General features: G+C 30.4%; 2 long non-coding RNA genes across 2 annotated transcripts in view; one reads left to right on the top strand and one right to left on the bottom strand.

Annotated features, from left to right (window-relative positions):
- LOC145269818 (uncharacterized) overlaps nt 1–18,842 on the bottom strand; it is a 343,013-nt gene that overhangs the window by 76,720 nt on the left and 247,451 nt on the right. The window lies entirely within an intron of this gene.
- On the top strand, nt 2,987–11,309 carry LOC145269819 (uncharacterized). The gene is made up of 2 exons (XR_013865257.1): nt 2,987–3,310; nt 10,969–11,309. It is a non-coding gene; the product is annotated as an uncharacterized LOC145269819 (long non-coding RNA).

Below are 18,842 nucleotides of genomic sequence, written 5' to 3'. Positions count from 1 at the left end.
TTATTTAAAAAAAAAACAGTGTTTACAAAGTGCCGGCGCGCCTTCATGCAGCCATTTTTTTACGTAATTAAATCAATTGAATGTTACGAGTTAATTTTTTTCAATTTTTAAACTTTAAAAATCTATCAAAATTTTTCTGTTGGTTAAATTTTTACGATATTTTCAGGGTCAATGTGAAATTTTATGCTCTTTCCAATAAACCGAATATACTATTATAGACACACGTTCTTTTTTTTTTAATTCGCCCCCATTTTCAAATGTCTATTAAAATTTTAATAATTAATTTACTCACCAAGGTATTATATATCACAAATTGAAGATAAAAGATCAATAAATAATATATTGTAAATTAAAACAAAAAAAGAAGTGTCTTTTTTTAAATTTACCTGTAAAGTCCAAAGTGTAAAACCTTTTTGTTTAACCACATTGTTTTTTTTTTAATTGGAAGCCTATGTTCTGCTCATATTGTCCAGTAAGTATTGGATGCTGACGACAATTTTTTCTATTTCATTCAATGTTTTCTTTTTTAGATATTAAAAAAAAATTCATTTGATAAAAAATTATTAAAATATAATAAATCAAACATTTATGTATTTCTCTGTATTTTTTTTTTTTAAGGCAAAAACTTATAAGTAAAATTTGACTATTTTTAAACTATGGGGACGCATATTTCTTCATGCGCAAGGCTAGTTGGCTAATGCGAATGTGTGGTTTTTACTGCCTTCTGTCCATCCATAGTTCTAAGCAAGGACAAATTGTTACTTCCTGTTTTTCGATAAGAACATAAAAATGTGTGCGTCATGGCACTTTTTTCAAATAGTCATTTAAAAAATTATTTTATTCAAAATTTAAATAAAATTTAAAATATAAATATGGATAAATTCTTAACAATGAAGAATTGAACTACACATTCAATCGTATTTTTATAAGTAAGTGATTTTTTCGAATTTGTATCGATTTTTTATAAGCGAAGAAAGTAAAATTTTGTTGATTGTCTTCAAATCTTTTTTAAATAAAACCGATTAAAAAAACAAATATTGCATAATTTGCTATTAAACCTGTTTTTTTTTTTTTTTTTAATTTTGGTCTTTTCTCCTTTAATTAAAAAAATAGGGTTTGAATTACATTTTTCAAGTAGTTATAAGCTTGTAAAGATAGGAGGTCGAATTATTCAATTTTTTCCACACATTCTTAAGATCGGTTTCTGACACTGCTACCTCAGCATTCACCGTTTTATTGACGACTGTTGTACCTTTTTGTAATATTATTAGTACGAATGTATAATATTAAGGAGATGAAACGAGATGTGTTAGCTCAAGGAAGACATCTTTATTTTCAGAAGGGATGTAACTCCTACTGAACGTATTGCAACCAACAAGAAAAGAAAATACATATGTTTACAACTGTTTGGGTTTTCAGGTATGCTGAAGACGAGTATCATATTAAAATTTGGGACTGACAGGTAGTTATCTGGATATTAAGACAATTACTATCCAATGTAATCAATTATTTTATTTTACTGGGGGCCGTGTTTTTTTTAACTGCATGTTAAAAAACACAACTTCCCATGTTAAGAATGGTGAGCGCTACTGACATTTATTCAGCAATGCATTGGAAAAAAATATCTTAATATTCAGGAAACTACTTGTCTGTCTCGAAATGCAAATGCGATATTCGTTTTCAGCATACCCAATAACCTGTAAAAGTCACTTTAAAGGTGAATGTTAAAGAGGAAAGAAACAAAGTAAAAAAAAAGTTTTCTTCAAACAAAATTCTTCGGCAGTTGTTGACGTCACTATTCCGAATTTGTGTTCGTATGACGTCATCAATGCACTGTTTCTCACCGACATAAATGATTGCATATCAAAAATAATTAAATTTAAAAAAAAGTTTTCTTCAAGCAAAGTTCCTCGACGATTGCTGCGGGCCTGTCATACTAAGCTGCGCTGACTGACTCAAAATAATTCTTTATTTTAACTTCATCATAAAAATATGGGTACTTTTTCGTTATTGTAACAAAATTCAGAAAATTAAATTTTATGTTAATTCGAACTTTTATAATAAAAATGTTGGGTTTGTTTTACTGTACACATAGATTCGAAAAAGTTGTTAAAAAACAAATATATAAAACATAAATGTTATCAAAGGCAAGATAAGTTACTTTTCTACCTAACTGGATATGTTTTTAGTGTTTTTATTTAACGTAACATGTTTATTAGGCTAAAAAAACATACAGTGTTTACGGAAGTATTGGAAACACTCGACTCTCTCTTTGACACAGTAAGTTTGAGAAAAGGAGTTAAAAATAAAATATATCCAAAATACTGTTAAAAACCCACTGAATATATGTCAGCCTATGTCGCGGTAACATATATTGCAGAGAGTTTCTAACAGTATTTTATATCTTTTTTTATTTTTAACTCTTTTTCCCAAACTTACAGTGTCAAAGAGAGAGTCGGGCGCCATTTTTAATTTTCCAGTACATCATCGGTAAACACTGTATGTTTTTCGAGCTGAATAAATATGTTACATTAAATGAAAACATTTAAAAAAATTATCCGGTTAGGTAGAAAAGTAACCTATCTTGCCTTTGATAACATTTAGTTGTTATATATTTGCTTTTTTTACAACTTTTTCGAATCTATGTGTACAGTAATACAAACCCAATATGTCTATGAAACAAACGTCAGGGGACATAACTTGAATTTAACTTTAAAGTTTTTTTAATACGAAACTTATTTCACATTTTAATGTACCCTAGAGTTTATTTAAATGCGTTTTATCATTGAACTCCGTAAGAAAATGTTTAAAGTTTATGTAAACAAATTTTTATATAAGAGAAGATCATTTTTAAATCATGAATTAAAAATATACAAATTCAAAATTATGTTTTTTTATTTCCGATAAATTTGTGCTTAATTCTTTTTACATGACAAATAATATCGTAAAATTCATAAAATTACTTACTTTTTTTTATCCAGTTTTTTCCTTCTTTTCAATGATGTTTTTGATTTGAAGAAATAAATTTGCTTTTTTTTTTTATTTTTAAAGTTAAAAATTTATAAATTTCTACTTAACCAGTTTATTAACGCCATGGATTCTTCGAAACAGAAAAACGTATTTTGAGGACAAAATTATCTCCCTTTATTGTCACTCCTTTTTTTTTTTTTTTTAGTTTTTTGCCTCCGACGAACATGACTTGTTTGCAAGAAACTAGTTTACTGAAGATTATTTTTTATCTAAATATTGAAAATTAACTTCTTTCTTTAAATCAAATACATCATTGAAAACAAGTTACACAGGAAAAAAAGTAAGTAATTTTATGATTTTACGATATTATTTGTAATGTAAAATAATTGATCACAACAAAAATAAATAAATAAAATAATTTTTAATTTGAATATTTATTATTTTATTTTATAATTAAAAAAATAATTACATTCTATGATATAAAAATATGTTTAAATGGAGTTTAGACATTTTTTAAGCAGAATTCAAATTAAAAACGCACTTGAACAAATTCTAAAGTAGGGATGAACAATGTTTGTATTCATTTATTATGGGTTGTCTATGCGAGGTGTCTCAGAATTTTGGGGCAATTTTTGACACCCCTAACAAAAAAAACTGCGAATAAAATACACAAAACTCGTAATTTCTCGTTTTAAAGTGCGTTTTTTTCTTTATGGAATATACTCCAAAATAAACTATTACAGTTGTTTAAAAAATAATATTTCCATTATTTTTTATTTAAAAAAAAAACAAAAAAAAACAGTGTTTACAAAGTGCCTGCGCGTCTTCATGCAGCCATTTTGTTTACATAATAAAATCAATTGCATTTTACGAGTTAATTCTTTTTTCAATTTTTGCACTTTAAAAAATCTATTAACCCCAAGGTACCAGATTTGAACTGTATATTTCTAATAGAGATCTGGTTATTACTCTCAGACCTCGATCTTTCCATCCGCCATAACCCTTCACAAGTAGTTGATGTGGCGCCAGTCAATGTCATCTGCACCAGCTTTTTTATTATCTTTGTAATAATAATAACAATAATAATAATAATGGTGCTTGTGCAGTGTATGCACTGTGCTATATTTTAGATAGTATTTCCAAGTTAAATCGAATTTTTATGGTATCTTTTTTTTCATTAAATTGTTAGGTGAAAGTATGGAGTAGTAAGAATGGCTTTCTAAATAATAACGTTATTTCAGCAGGGCGCGTACAACATTTAGTCGTACTTCATGGGGAACATGAACCCTGCATAAATGGTGTTTTTATTGAATGATTGCTCCATGTAAGCCCATGCACAAAAGGGTTTCTTTGGTTTATTTAATCACTTAAACTTTTTAGCAGGTACTATTTGAGGCCAAAAGGGGGGGGGTATTTTTTGAACATGTATGAAAAAATAATTAACAAAAACATAAAAATCTTTAGTGGAGAAAATAACAAAAAAATTAAAATGAAATAAAATAAAAACAAGCACGAAATAAAAGTATGAATCGAATTTACCCCCAAAAAACGAAACAAAATTAAAAAATAAATAAATACTTGCACGATTAAAAATAAGTGTGTAATATATTGTGATAATTAAATTGATTGACTTACCGAGGGTGGCTCGGTGGGAAGGGAAAGACACTCATGGCTGTGAACGGGCCGGCCTGGTGTTTGTTAATGAAGAAAATAGGATGTCTATTCCTTATAGCTTAAATAGACATTCCAGTCTCGTTTCAATCTCGCTGAACGAGAGATTGAGACTATAAAAAGAATCACCTTTGTAGGCTTGTTGTTGTTGTAGTTTTTTTGTTCTTATCGTTGTTAGAGATCTATCAGACCGGTACGACAACTGTTAACAGCGCATTATATATACAAGAATACGTTTGCTTGTAAGCAACGAGGTAATTTTTCGTTGCAAGTTAAACGTCTTTTCTTCCCCCCCCCTCGTCGGTAGGAAATATCGACAATATACAAAGAAAGTGAAAGAAAACGCTTTCAGAGAGCAATCATTAAATAAAAACACGGTTTATGCAGGGCCCACATTCCCCGTAAAGTACTCATTTATTTATAAGATAAAACACAAGAAAATATGTTAACTAAAATTTAATGTACTCTTTATTTTTAGTTCATATCAAAACTGATTAGTTAATGAATTTTAAGATGAATTTTTGTCCGTATATCTTTATAGAGAACATAGAATTTCCCATGTCAGTCATGTAAATTATTTACAATTGAAATGTTATAAAACAAACAAACTTTAGATTTTAAATATATTTCAAAGAAGTAAGTTATACCCTTTATACTTGAATTTTAAATATATTTCATATATACTTTATACTTGAATTTTAAATATATTTCAAAGAAGTAAGTTATACCCTTTATACTTGAATTATATTGAATTCATCGATCGTCTTGGTTAAATAAATTTAAAAAAAAAAAAAGCTGTTGTGAAAAATGCTTCTAACGTTAAAATATTTGGAAATACTCAATGAAAAGTGTTATTTATTATTAAAAGAACGGATTGAAAAATATTCTCACATAAAAATTGTTTGTTTCGCAGTTTAAAAAATAAAGAAAATGAAATATTCGACTTCCTTCAATAGATATAAAAATTAAAAAACAATCCACTTACTGTTATATTTTGTTAGATTAAAATTATCCCAATGTACAATTATATAATTATCCAAATGGAAAATTGTTTTTTTTCTCTTTAGGAGAATAAAAAACATGCACATTTGGACTACTTCCACCACAGCCACAATCTAAGGCAATGAAAAATATTTTTTATGACTACGTGGTTGAACACCTGAAACTTAAGGCACCTTTACCTACATGTTGATCTGATAATGACGTCATGCTGTCATGCTCATCGGCCTACTCTCTCAGTAACCGTGATTTTACATTCATATTCCTCGCCTCAACCATGTTCGCCACAATAATAATAGTAATAATAATAATAATAGTAATAAAGCAGTTTGTCAAAGTTCTCTTGCTCACCCTGCAATCATTCACCCAATTTCGTAATGCTAGTGTGGTCATGTGAATGAATTGTTTAACTGACGGGAGTCTTCACAGGCTACTACATGCTCTCTTTCTTCTGGAAACGCTTGCCAGTACATGTTTCTATCAACACAGATAGACTGAGTTCTATTTATTATTAAAAGAACGAACTTAAAAAATTATCATATAAAAAATTGTTTGCTTTGCAGTTTAAAAAAATAAATAAAATGAAATATTCAATTTTCTTCGATAGACATGTAAAAAATTCCCAAAATAGGTTCACTAGGTGTATCAGAATATTTGTAGGAATTTTTGACACCCCTAACACGAAACTGCAAATAAAATATAAAAAAACTCGTAATTTCTCTTTTCTTTATAGATTATACTTCCAAAATAAACTATTAAAGTTGTATAAAATGTAATAGAAATATTTTAAAAAAAATAGTAATGAAATTAATTGAATGTTACGAATTCAGTATTTTTCAATTTTTAAACTTTAAAAATCTATCAAAATGTTTCTATTGATTCTATTTTTACGATATTTTCAGGATCAATGTGAAATTTTATGCTCTTTCCAATAAACCGAATATACTATTTTAGACAAACGTTTTTTTTTAATTCACCCCCCCCTTTTTCAAGTTTCTATTAAAAAGTAAATAATTAATTTATGTACCAAAGTTTTATATATCACAAATTGAAGATAAAAGATCAATAAATAATATATTCAAATTTAAAACAAAAAAGTAGTGTTTTTTAGAAATTTACCTGTAAAGTCCGAAGTTTAAAACCTTTTTTTTTAAACCACGTTGTTTTTTTTTTGTTTTTTTTTATGAAACCTTGGTCCTTGTTCCTTTAATTGAAAAAAAAATTAGGGCTTGAATTACATTTTTCGAGGAGTTATAAGCTTCGAAAGATAGCGGGTGGAATTATTCAATAGTTTTCACGAAATTTCTGACACTGCTATAGGTTCACTTACTGTTATAATTTGTTAGATTAAAATTATCCCAATGTGCAATTATATAATTATCCATATAAAGAATTGTTCTTTCTCTTTTGAAAAAAAAATACATGCACGTTTGAATTACCTTCATAAAATTACAAGGGGCAACGAAAAATATTTTTTCATGGCTATTACTGTGGTCACGTGATTGAACACAAGAAACTTTAGGCATCATATACCTACATCTTCATCTGGTACTGACATCATGCTGTCATATTCTTTAGCTTCGTACAAATCCCCGTACAAATATTTTTTTCGAATGTATGGTGGACCAGTAGTGAATAAACCCAGACCTTCTTAAATCCAGTTTTTAAATTTGAGCCCTTATTTCTGGAATATCTTAATATTTATTCTAACTTTTCAACTCTAAAAAAAGATTTTTTTTAACCGATTTATGACTGTTTTTTATATTAATCTTTCTTTTTTTGTTTTTAAATTAATGCCGATGTGTAGCTCATTCACAATCGCTAACATCTTGTTTTATTCTTATCAATAAAAATGTTACGAATTGAATTTGAATATTTGTTAAATTTTTACTTAATTTCCATCTTAAGAAGTGTTAGCAGTAGTATTTATTATGTAATTCTTATAAGATGTGCCTTGCAGATACACTATCAAACGCATACATCCATGGAGTGAATAGTCAATACATAGATGATGATAATCTCTTATGAGAAACTTATTATATTCCTCTGACACAGGTAAGTATGCTTGAGTGGCACTGAATCACAAGGATTCAGATGCTGTAGAAGGTAATTGTGGAAGGATGGTTCAGAAGAGAAAGTACATCTTGACCCTTTATGGTTGTATGGTATGATTTTTATTTGTTGATTGTTGTTTTCGTCCATACCATTTCCTGTATGGTTGTATTGTCTGCTTTTTATTTGTTGAGTGTTGTTTTCATCCATATCATTTCCTGTATGGTTGTATTGTCTGTTTTTATTTGTTGATTGTTGTTTTCATCCATACCATTTCCTGTATGATTGTATTGTCTGTTTTTATTTGTTGAGTGTTGTTTTCGTCCATACCATTTCCTGTATGATTGTATGGTCTGTTTTTTATTTGTTGATTGTTGTTTTCATCCATACCATTTCCTGTATGGTTGTATGGTCTGCTTTTTATTTGTTGATTGTTGTTTTCATCCATACCATTTCCTGTATGATTGTATTGTCTGTTTTTTATTTGTTGATTGTTGTTTTCATCCATACCATTTCCTGTATGATTGTATTGTCTGCTTTTTATTTGTTGATTGGTGTTTTCATCCATACCATTTCCTGTATGGTTGTATTGTCTGTTTTTATTTGTTGATTGTTGTTTTCATCCATACCATTTCCTGTATGATTGTATTGTCTGTTTTTTATTTGTTGATTGTTGTTTTCATCCATACCATTTCCTGTATGGTTGTATTGTCTGTTTTTTATTCGTTGATTGTTGTTTTCTTCCATACCATTTCCTGTATGGTTATATTGTCTGTTTTTTATTTGTTGATTGTTGTTTTCATCCATATCATTTCCTGTATGGTTGTATTGTCTGCTTTTTATTTGTTGATTGTTGTTTTCATCCATACCATTTCCTGTATGGTTGTATTGTCTTTTTTTATTGGTTGATTGTTGTTTTCGTCCATACCATTTCCTGTATGATTGTATTGTCTGCTTTTTATTTGTTGATTGTTGTTTTCATCCATACCATTTCCTGTATGATTGTATTGTCTGTTTTTTATTTGTTGAGTGTTGTTTTCATCCATACCATTTCCTGTATGATTGTATTGTCTGCTTTTTATTTGTTGATTGTTGTTTTCATCCATATCATTTCCTGTATGATTGTATTGTCTGTTTTTTATTTGTTTATTGTTGTTTTCATCCATATCATTTCCTGTATGATTGTATTGTCTGTTTTTTATTTGTTGATTGTTGTTTTCATCCATACCATTTCCTGTATGGTTGTATTGTCTGTTTTTTATTTGTTGATTGTTGTTTTCATCCATACCATTTCCTGTATGGTTGTATTGTCTGCTTTTTTTGTTGATTTTTGTTTTCATCCATACCATTTCCTGTATGGTTGTATTGTCTGTTTTTTATTTGTTGATTGTTGTTTTCATCCATACCATTTCCTGTATGGTTGTATTGTCTGTTTTTTATTTGTTGATTGTTGTTTTCATCCATACCATTTCCTGTATGGTTGTATTGTCTGTTTTTTATTTGTTGATTGTTGTTTTCATCCATACCATTTCCTGTATGGTTGTATTGTCTGCTTTTTATTTGTTGATTGTTGTTTTCATCCATACCATTTCCTGTATGGTTGTATTGTCTGCTTTTTTTGTTGATTGTTGTTTTCATCCATACCATTTCCTCTATGATTGTATTGTCTGTTTTTATTTGTTGAGTGTTGTTTTCGTCCATACCATTTCCTGTATGATTGTATGGTCTGTTTTTTATTTGTTGATTGTTGTTTTCATCCATACCATTTCCTGTATGGTTGTATTGTCTGCTTTTTATTTGTTGATTGTTGTTTTCATCCATACCATTTCCTGTATGGTTGTATTGTCTGTTTTTTATTTGTTGATTGTTGTTTTCATCCATACCATTTCCTGTATGGTTGTATTGTCTTTTTTTATTTGTTGATTGTTGTTTTCGTCCATACCATTTCCTGTATGGTTGTATTGTCTGTTTTTTATTTGTTGATTGTTGCTTTCATCCATACCATTTCCTGTATGATTGTATTGTCTGTTTTTTATTTGTTGATTGTTGTTTTCATCCATACCATTTCCTGTATGATGGTATTGTCTGTTTTTTATTTGTTGATTGTTGTTTTCATCCATACCATTTCCTGTATGATTGTATGGTCTGTTTTTTATTTGTTGATTGTTGTTTTCGTCCATACCATTTCCTGTATGGTTGTATTGTCTGCTTTTTATTTGTTGATTGTTGTTTTCATCCATACCATTTCCTGTATGGTTGTATTGTCTGTTTTTTATTTGTTGATTGTTGTTTTCATCCATACCATTTCCTGTATGATTGTATTGTCTGTTTTTTATTTGTTGATTGTTGTTTTCATCCAATCCATTTCCTGTATGGTTGTATTGTCTGTTTTTTATTTGTTGAGTGTTGTTTTCATCCATGCTATTTCCTTTATGGTTGTATGGTCTGCTTTTTATTTGTTGATTGTTGTTTTCATCTATGCCATTTCCTGTATGGTTGTATTGTCTGTTTTTTATTTGTTGATTGTTATTTTCTATGTGTGTTATTCGTTTATGATGTTATGTTTTGCACTTTATTTTTTTGCTATATTTTATTTCGTTGATTGTCGTTTCCAATGAATGTCATTTCCTGTATTGTTATCTCACCCAGTGGTTGCAGATCAAGTGTTTAACTGAGGCAAATAAAACTCGTGCATTGAAACAATGAAGATTGTTGAGTTTTCAAATGTTTTACTGGGGAGAGAATTTACTCTACGAGAGAAGTGACTTAAATGATGATACAATTTTACTTACTAATAGCCGACAAATGGGCAATATCTAGAAAACTTCGTTCGCCTTTTTCATTCTCTGACTGCTTCCTCGACTTGAACTCTTCAAAATTAAGGAAAAAGCAAGTAGTCAATTATAAAGATTAAATATTTAATTCTTCAAAACTGAATTGATTATTACTTATAAAAAATACTAATATCAATTTTTATTTTAATTGTTTGCATAATTGAAGTAGAAGTCTATGTTTTAAGTATAATCTTTAAATGAATAATTTGGTAATGATGTCGCAGGTCTTAGAGTAATACAATATTGAACATAAGTTGAGATAGTGTTAGTATGGTAAGCAAGTCAATCACTTGATGAACATGTACCGATTGTATCCTTTTGAATATTAAGCTGTTTAATAAGTAATAAATAATATAAGATTTTTAGTTTTTTACTTTATTTAGTGCATATCAATTATTTTTTCATATCAAATTTGTATGTTTTATTTCTTTTTTCTTCACAGGTAAAATTTACAGTGGAGAATAAACTTGCATTAAAATATTCTTCTGAACTGAGTTGAACATTTCTTTTCCATTAAAGAATATTCATTAATCAACTTTAAATACAAATTGGAGAACATATGTTGATGGACACATTATTATAGGAAAACAATTTGTCATATAATGTGTTGCACTTTAATTCAAAATATATTTTGAGATATTGAAAACAAATATTATTCCTGTGAAATTCTAAGTTTAAGATTTTCAATGAGAGGTGTAAAGTGATAAATACTACTGAGAAAGCCTATCTTTTTTATGTTTGCAAATGAATAATTTTTTGTTAAATAAATAAGTTTTAAGGGAGCATATTAAAAGAATTCTAAATCAACATGCATTGGAAAAACATACTTGTGAAATGTCTGGTAGATCATTTTAAACCAATTTTCACGTAAAAGTTTGCTTACAAACCGTGAAGAGAAGTTTATTCTTGTAAAGCTTAGAATCCTCAGTGTTTGTCAGTATTTCTACGTGACATAAACCAAAATTACATAAAGTTTATATTAATAAGTAACTGAACATTGTCTGAAAGTATTTCCTTTAAACGAAAGAGAAACTTAATTGTTTAGAATAGTTTAGTAAATATTAAGTATTTATCCTCTAAAAACTTGGAAGATAACAAACGTTGACTCATAAAATGTCAACTCTTACTAGAAAAATAAATAAATTTTATGAAGTGTGTGAAGAAGAATCTTTAAACAATTCTCAAACTACAAAGAACCGTTATTCTTGTGAAGTCTGCTGTAAATCATTTTCAAACAATTCTAATGCTAAAGCACACATGCGAACACACACTGGAGAGAAACCCTTTTCTTGTGAAGTGTGTGGTAAAGCGTTTACACAAAAATCTAATGCTGTAATACACATGCGAACACACACTGAAGATAAACCTTTTTCTTGTGAATTGTGTGATAAAGCTTTCGCAACCAAAGGTGAGGTAAAGTCACACATACGAACACACACTAAAGAAAAACCTTTTTCTTGTGAAGTGTGTGGTAAAACATTTTCAAGTAAATCTTATGCTACAATACACATGCGAAGAACACACACTGGAGAGAAACGATATTCTTGTGAAATGTGTGATAAAGCATTTGCAACTATTACCGATTCAAAAGTGCATATGAGAATACATACTGGAGAGAAGTCTTTTTCTTGTGAAGTGTGTGGCAAAACATTTACACAAAAAAATAATGCTGTGATACACATGCGGAGAAAGCACACTGGAGAGAAACCTTATTCATGTAAAGTATGTGATAGAGCATTTGCAACCAATTTTGAGGTCGAATCACATGTAAGAACTCACACTGGTGAGAAACTTTTTTATTGTGAAGTGTGTGCCAAATCATTTACAAGCAAATCTCATGTTACAATACACATGCGAAGAACACACACTGAAGAGAAACCTTATTCATGTAATGTTTGCGATAAAGCATTTGTAACCAATACTGAGTTAAAAAGACATATTCAAAGAACACACACTGGAGAGAAACCTTATTCATGTGAGATGTGCGATAAATCATTTGCAACTAGTAATGATGTGGAAATACACATGCGAACACACACTGGAGAGAAACCTTTTTCTTGTGAAGTGTGTGGAAAAGCATTTACAACAAAATGTAATGCTATGAAACACATGAGAACACATACTAGAAATCTTTTGTTGTAAAGTGCGTGATAAAGCATTTGCAGCCAATGTTGAGATAAAATCTTTTCTATACTATCTCTTGGAAACAATCTCTGGAAAACCATATTCCAGATGACTACAATATGGTTGTCTTAAAGTCTAACACAAACAAATTTTTGATGAGCCGTTCCATATAAGTTAACAAATTTACCGAATTTTCATTACTAACGATTACTATATTGTCCAATTTCTACCGTACACTTTTTAACCCTTATCCTCGAGTGGCGTCTGTGCCTTGATAAGTGGTGATACCTATGTAAAAAAAAAACAAGCTGGAATGAAATACTGGTAGCAACCATCAAGGGAACAAAATCTATTGTTAAAAGGGCTCTGGGCTATAAATTTAAATCATAATGAAATGTTAGCCCCAGAATGGGCCCCTTGATCTCTTCAAACTAGCCAAAGTAAAATAATAGAAAAGAAAATTGAATGAATACAAGACATTATTATCCTCGAGTTGCTTAGTTCTCTCTGTACATGCGTCTGTCAGAACAACCTGGCATGAGGATACTTTTCATTACTGTAAACTCTGACTAAATATTAAAACTAACATTGCATTCAAATATCTATTAATTCAACATATGAAGCACATATTGGAGAACACGCTCTGGAAAGAACTTGAATGCCTACTAAACACTATCCTGGAGACTCAAAGGTTTCTCTGTACAACTGTTTGTTTCCACAATCTAACATGCGGAAGTGTCCCCTACAAACAAATCCTCATTTAATATTCAAAATAACGTGGTATTCAAAACCCAAACAAAATCGCCACTGTGTGACTAATATACAGTAATGGAATATCTGAATATCTATTTATCTCATATAGAGATAGATGTAAACAATAATGAAATATCTTCATATGCATTTCATATAGAAATAAAAGTGAAAAGTAATCGAATATTTTTATATAGAAATAAATGTGAACAGTAATGAAATATTTAAATATTTATGTGGGGTATATGGTTAGAAATGAAGGAAAAAAAAGAAACGTACCGGGCGTATCTGCATCGATCTTTGGGAAAGAAGGAAAGGATGGCCAGCGCATTTGTATATTCGAAGGTCATCTTGGGAAGGCAGAGCATGGTGGGAGAAGCTATTTTTTCCTGTCTCTTCCTTTTTTTTTCTAGATAGGAGGATATAAAAGCTGGGAAAATTTCCCTGGTGCAGCAGAGAGAAAAGAGTCGTGAACATCTTCTCTTGAAAAAAATTTTGTATTGCTGACGTTCGGATTGTGCGGTGTGACATTGGTGGCGAGAGGCCAGGTGAAGTCGATTGGAAAAGAAGAGGGTAGAAATGTGCTGTTGTCGAGAGAGTGAATCACTCCTTCCCAAACCCCAGAACCGAATCCTGATTATAAACCTAGAATTTATGTATTTCATATATAAATAAAAGTGAACATTAATTGAATATTTTTGTATTTCATATAGAGATCAAGTGTTAACACTCTTGATTTTTGAGAATTCATCTGAATCATAAATTGAGAAAGAAAAACTAAAGCATGTGGATCATAATTTTTTATGAATTCAACTTTAAAAAACATTTGCAAAAACGCACTGGAAAGACACGGGGGAGAACTTGAATGCCTACTAGACACTATCCTCGAGTGTACAAGGGTTTACCAGAACAACCTGGCACTCTAACTAAATATTCAAAATCACATTTTGTATTCGCTGCCCAAATAAGATCTTCTCACTATGGCTACTCCACAGCTTTTCAGAGGAATGGTGCATCTTCTCCAAGTGATGTTACCTCAAGTAATAGCACGAAGCTGGATACTCCACCAGACTAGATAAATTCTTGTCCTGGAAACCAGTAAGACTAAGAGACCAAAATTAAAGATATACTACAATATATGAAAATGGTTAATTGGGGAGAGGAAAACTATGTTCTCGATTCCTTTACTAACTCAGTGTTTGAGAGATAAAAAAACTTAAATGGAACATTCGAATATCTATGTATCTCATATAGAGTTAAAGTGTTAGCCTCAGGTCGTGGGACCCTTGATTTCTGAGAAGTTTTACTGAAGTAAAATAAAACACATCTTTTTGTCAAGTCCGTGGTACAACATATGCAATGAATTCTCATTTCGAAATTCATATGCAAATAAACAGCATAGAAAGAAAGAACTTTTATTCTTGTGAATTTTGTGGTGAGACGTGTCGAATGCACTCTGAATTAAAAAAAAACATGAGAACACACACACTACCTTGAAAGTGTACACATTGGTGAGAAAACATATTAATAGAGATTAAGTGAAAATATAACAAAATGTCAGGAAATAGAAAATGGTTTAAAGATGACATGATCTTTGAAATAAATAAATATGGCAGTTGTGATCAGCATCACTTACTCAATGAAAAAAATCATAAATAGTCAGAGCAGAATACAGATTGGAGGCAGAAAGGGAAAAAATCTATTCTTAAAGGAATCCTCGAATATAAATTAAAATCGTAAATAAGTCAAATGTTAGCTCCATGCAGAAGCCACCTGATCTCTTAAAGCTGAAATAAATTAAAAAGAGGGAAAAAACATTAAAGATAACAAAATATAAGGAAATAAAAATGTTTTAAAGCAGACATGATATTTGAAAGAAATAAACATACCAGAGTCATATTAATTTATTTTTATTTCGCACTATTATTCTCATCTTTATTAGTTGTTGTTTTTCATCTTTTATTGGTTGTTGTTTTATTCACAACGTTTTGGTCAACTACTCCGCTGGCCTTCATCAGGTGGTAACCCCGACTCTCTACAGTTCCAGATGAACCTTGTCTGAAGATAGCGGTTTCAATTCCACCCAAAGCGTGGCTGAGGTTTACTTGGCCAGAATGTGGTGAGACGACAACAACTACGGATGGCAGTGATTGCTGAGAATGCAGTTAGGAGATTCGAAGTTCCTCTGGCTGTCGCAGTTACCACCTGATGAAGGCCAGAGGAATAGTTGGCCGAAACGTTGTGAATAAAGCAACAACCAATAAAAGAAGATGAAAAACAACATCTAATAAAGATGAGAATAATAGTCCGAAATAAAAATAAATTAATATATATAATGCTCATCTCAAAAATGAATTCCAATTAAGGAATAATATATATATATACTAGAGTCAGTTATGATCAGAACCACTGGCCCAATGAAAATACACCTACAAACAAAGGGTGGAAAGGTTTTGATGTTCAAGAGAATTATTTCCGGCAATAACAATTTCTACACAGATTCACCTTAAATCTAGTTGTGTTCTGTCCGATGACAATTATGCAAAGCAACCAACGATAGAGTATGAAAATATCTCCATTTGAATATCCATAAAATATGATTATCCAGTGTTGCAGCAGGTACAGACAATTATAATAGAAATAACTCGGAAATAAGTCATACGCTGTCGTCTACAGGTTAGCAATACTTACAAGATTATATGAGACAAAATTGAAAAGTAGTTACCCTGAAAAGTAGTTACCCTAGTTGAAGTCAGTTTCAGTTCAATTGTTCTGGTATAAACAATAAGATGGTCGTTAAATACCAGAGTCTTATGAAAGAAACTGGACTCTCAAGATATTTTTCATTACAATACGCACAGGAGTAGCTACTTGATAAATATATCCTGTGAACAAAGTGCAAGTGAGGCACTTGACATTAACTTGTAATGTTCTAGAATATACTTTTTGCAAGGAATCACGGGATCTCATAATATTTACACAATTTATACAATTATGGATTCGTCTACCCAAAATTTGAGAGTTTGGTTCACCTTAATCCAATTCTGTTCTCTTTTGTGACGAGAATTATGCAATGCCATGTTCAACCTGGATTTCGTGATCTGCACGGATAACTTATTGCATAACTTGATAGGCCTTACTATGCTGACTTTTTAAAGTATGGACTGAACATTTTCTTATTATTTTAATTAACCGTGTTTTTGCATATATTTATTCCTCGTATAATTTTTAAAGTATGGACTGAACATTTTCTTATTATTTTAATTAACAGTGTTTTTGTATATATTTATTTCTCGTATAATTTTTCTATAACTTTGTTTATTTCTTTTATCTTTATTCCTTACTTTCTTTTCAGTTTCTATATAACTTTACGCTAATGTGTTTTATGACAGTTTACTTTCTGTATATCATATTGTACTTCTTTTCTCTTCTGATGGGCAGCATTAAGCTTCGAAATACTATGATCTAAATGGTTTCCTTTATATTTTAGATGCTTGTTTCTTCTTAGTTTAATAATTAAATAAATTTTATTTTACTATTTATTCATTTTATTTATAGAAATAAATTGCTTAATATATATATATATATATATATATATATATATATATATATATATATAATCCATAAAAGATAAAAGAATTTCTGCACGAAATGTTAAGAAGGAGAGCTCAATGCGAAGTAGAGTATACTTTTAAAAGAAAAACAAAACGTAAATCAAGCCTAAACATGCTGTCGAACTTCTTTTTTAAATGTTTTCATGTAATGAACACATCGTTGGTTCGTTGGTTTTCTCTTAATAGTCGTGTAAAAACTACATTTTGTATTATTAATGTTATCAACATTGTTAAATTAAACAAAATTTGTCACAGCTTTCTTTCTATAATGTTTTGATTAAAAATATCGCGTCCTAAATTATCAGATGAAAAAAATGAATAACTCTCCTAATAAACGAGAGTTGTCTCTCTCTCTCTCTCTCTCTCTCTCTCTCTCTCTCTCTCTCTCTCTCTCTCTCTCTCTCTCTCTGTACAGTGACAAAATTGTAAAACAGCGCCAACTTTTTTTACATTAAAAAATCGTCGCAGCTTTTTTTTAATGTTTTGATAAAAATATCGCGTCCTAAATTATGAGATGAAAAAGTAAACGAGAGTTGTCTCCCCCAGAACAGTGACAAATTGTAAAACAGTGCCAACTTTTTTTTTTACTTATCTTCCTTTTTACTGACCTTGAAAGTTTCGATTCACAATGTCAATATCATTGCTATGCATGTTCCCAGACCTAATGCTATCAATCAAGATCCAGATATTTTCTACAACAATTTGCAGTTGCTTTTAGTGTACCCAATTAACCTTCTAATTAGTTCATTAATAAGTTATATCCGTTCTTGACTTGTCAACTTTGCTGTAGCAAATAACAAGTGATTCTAAATGCTGGAAAATTGAGCCAGTTTTATAATTTTATATGTGTTTATAAGGCGTATGTAGATAGGGCGCGATGGGGTATTTATAACCTTCTTAGTGACACGCAATATGGTTTCCGTTCTGCTAGATCTACAGCAGATGTGCTTACAGTTATATCTCATAGGATTAGCGAATCTCTCGACGGAGGCTACCTTTCTAGGGCAATTGTTCTTGACATATCAAAGGCCTTTGATAGAGTCTGGCATAAAGGTTTACTTCACAAGACCTCCAGCTACAGTATAGCTGGAAATGTCTTCTCAATTATTAAATCATTCCTCTCTAATATGTTCATAAAAGTAGTGGCTGGTGGGCAGAAATCAGAAGCTCACAGTATTAATTCTGGAGTCCCTCAGGGGTCCATCCTGGGCCCACCTCTCTTCCTGATCTACATTAATGATCTTCCAAATCACATTCTTGCATCATTCATAGGCATTTATGTGTATGACACTGCTATCTATGGTAGCACATCTAAGACTGTAAACAACCAAGTTCTCTCTGATTCTCTATCCTCTTAGAGCAAGTGGTACAATGGGGAAAGAGGTAGTTTGTTAATTTTAATGCATCTAAAACCAAGCTTTATCTTTACATCATCAACGCTCTTATCCTTATATGACATCAAAATGAATGGCTCTCGTCTTGGGGAGGCCTCATGTTTTGACAAGCATCTTGGATTGACCTTTACTCCTGATCTTAAATGGAACACATACATTAAATCCATTGCAAAGGCCGCTGGAAAAATGGTGGGATCCTTCTATTGATCCAGTAGATATCTCACTGCTGATGCAATTCTCTATCTATATAAGAGCCAGGTACGTATAACAAATAAGATCCTGAACAGAAGTGTGCGTTCTATCCCAACCATTATCAATGGACCAGAGGTTATCTCGTCAGCGTCAGACAAGGCCAAACTATTTGCAAAGAACTTTGCAGCTAATTCTACCCTATGCGACGAAGGCCATCAACTCCCCATATTTCCTCCTATAAC

This window comes from Euprymna scolopes, chromosome 45 (genome assembly GCF_053919585.1).
Source record: "Euprymna scolopes isolate OS-2025 chromosome 45, ASM5391958v1, whole genome shotgun sequence".
NCBI lineage: Eukaryota > Metazoa > Mollusca > Cephalopoda > Sepiida > Sepiolidae > Euprymna > Euprymna scolopes.
Note: the sequence above shows the minus strand (reverse complement) of the source record. Positions and strands in the feature narration are given on the sequence as shown.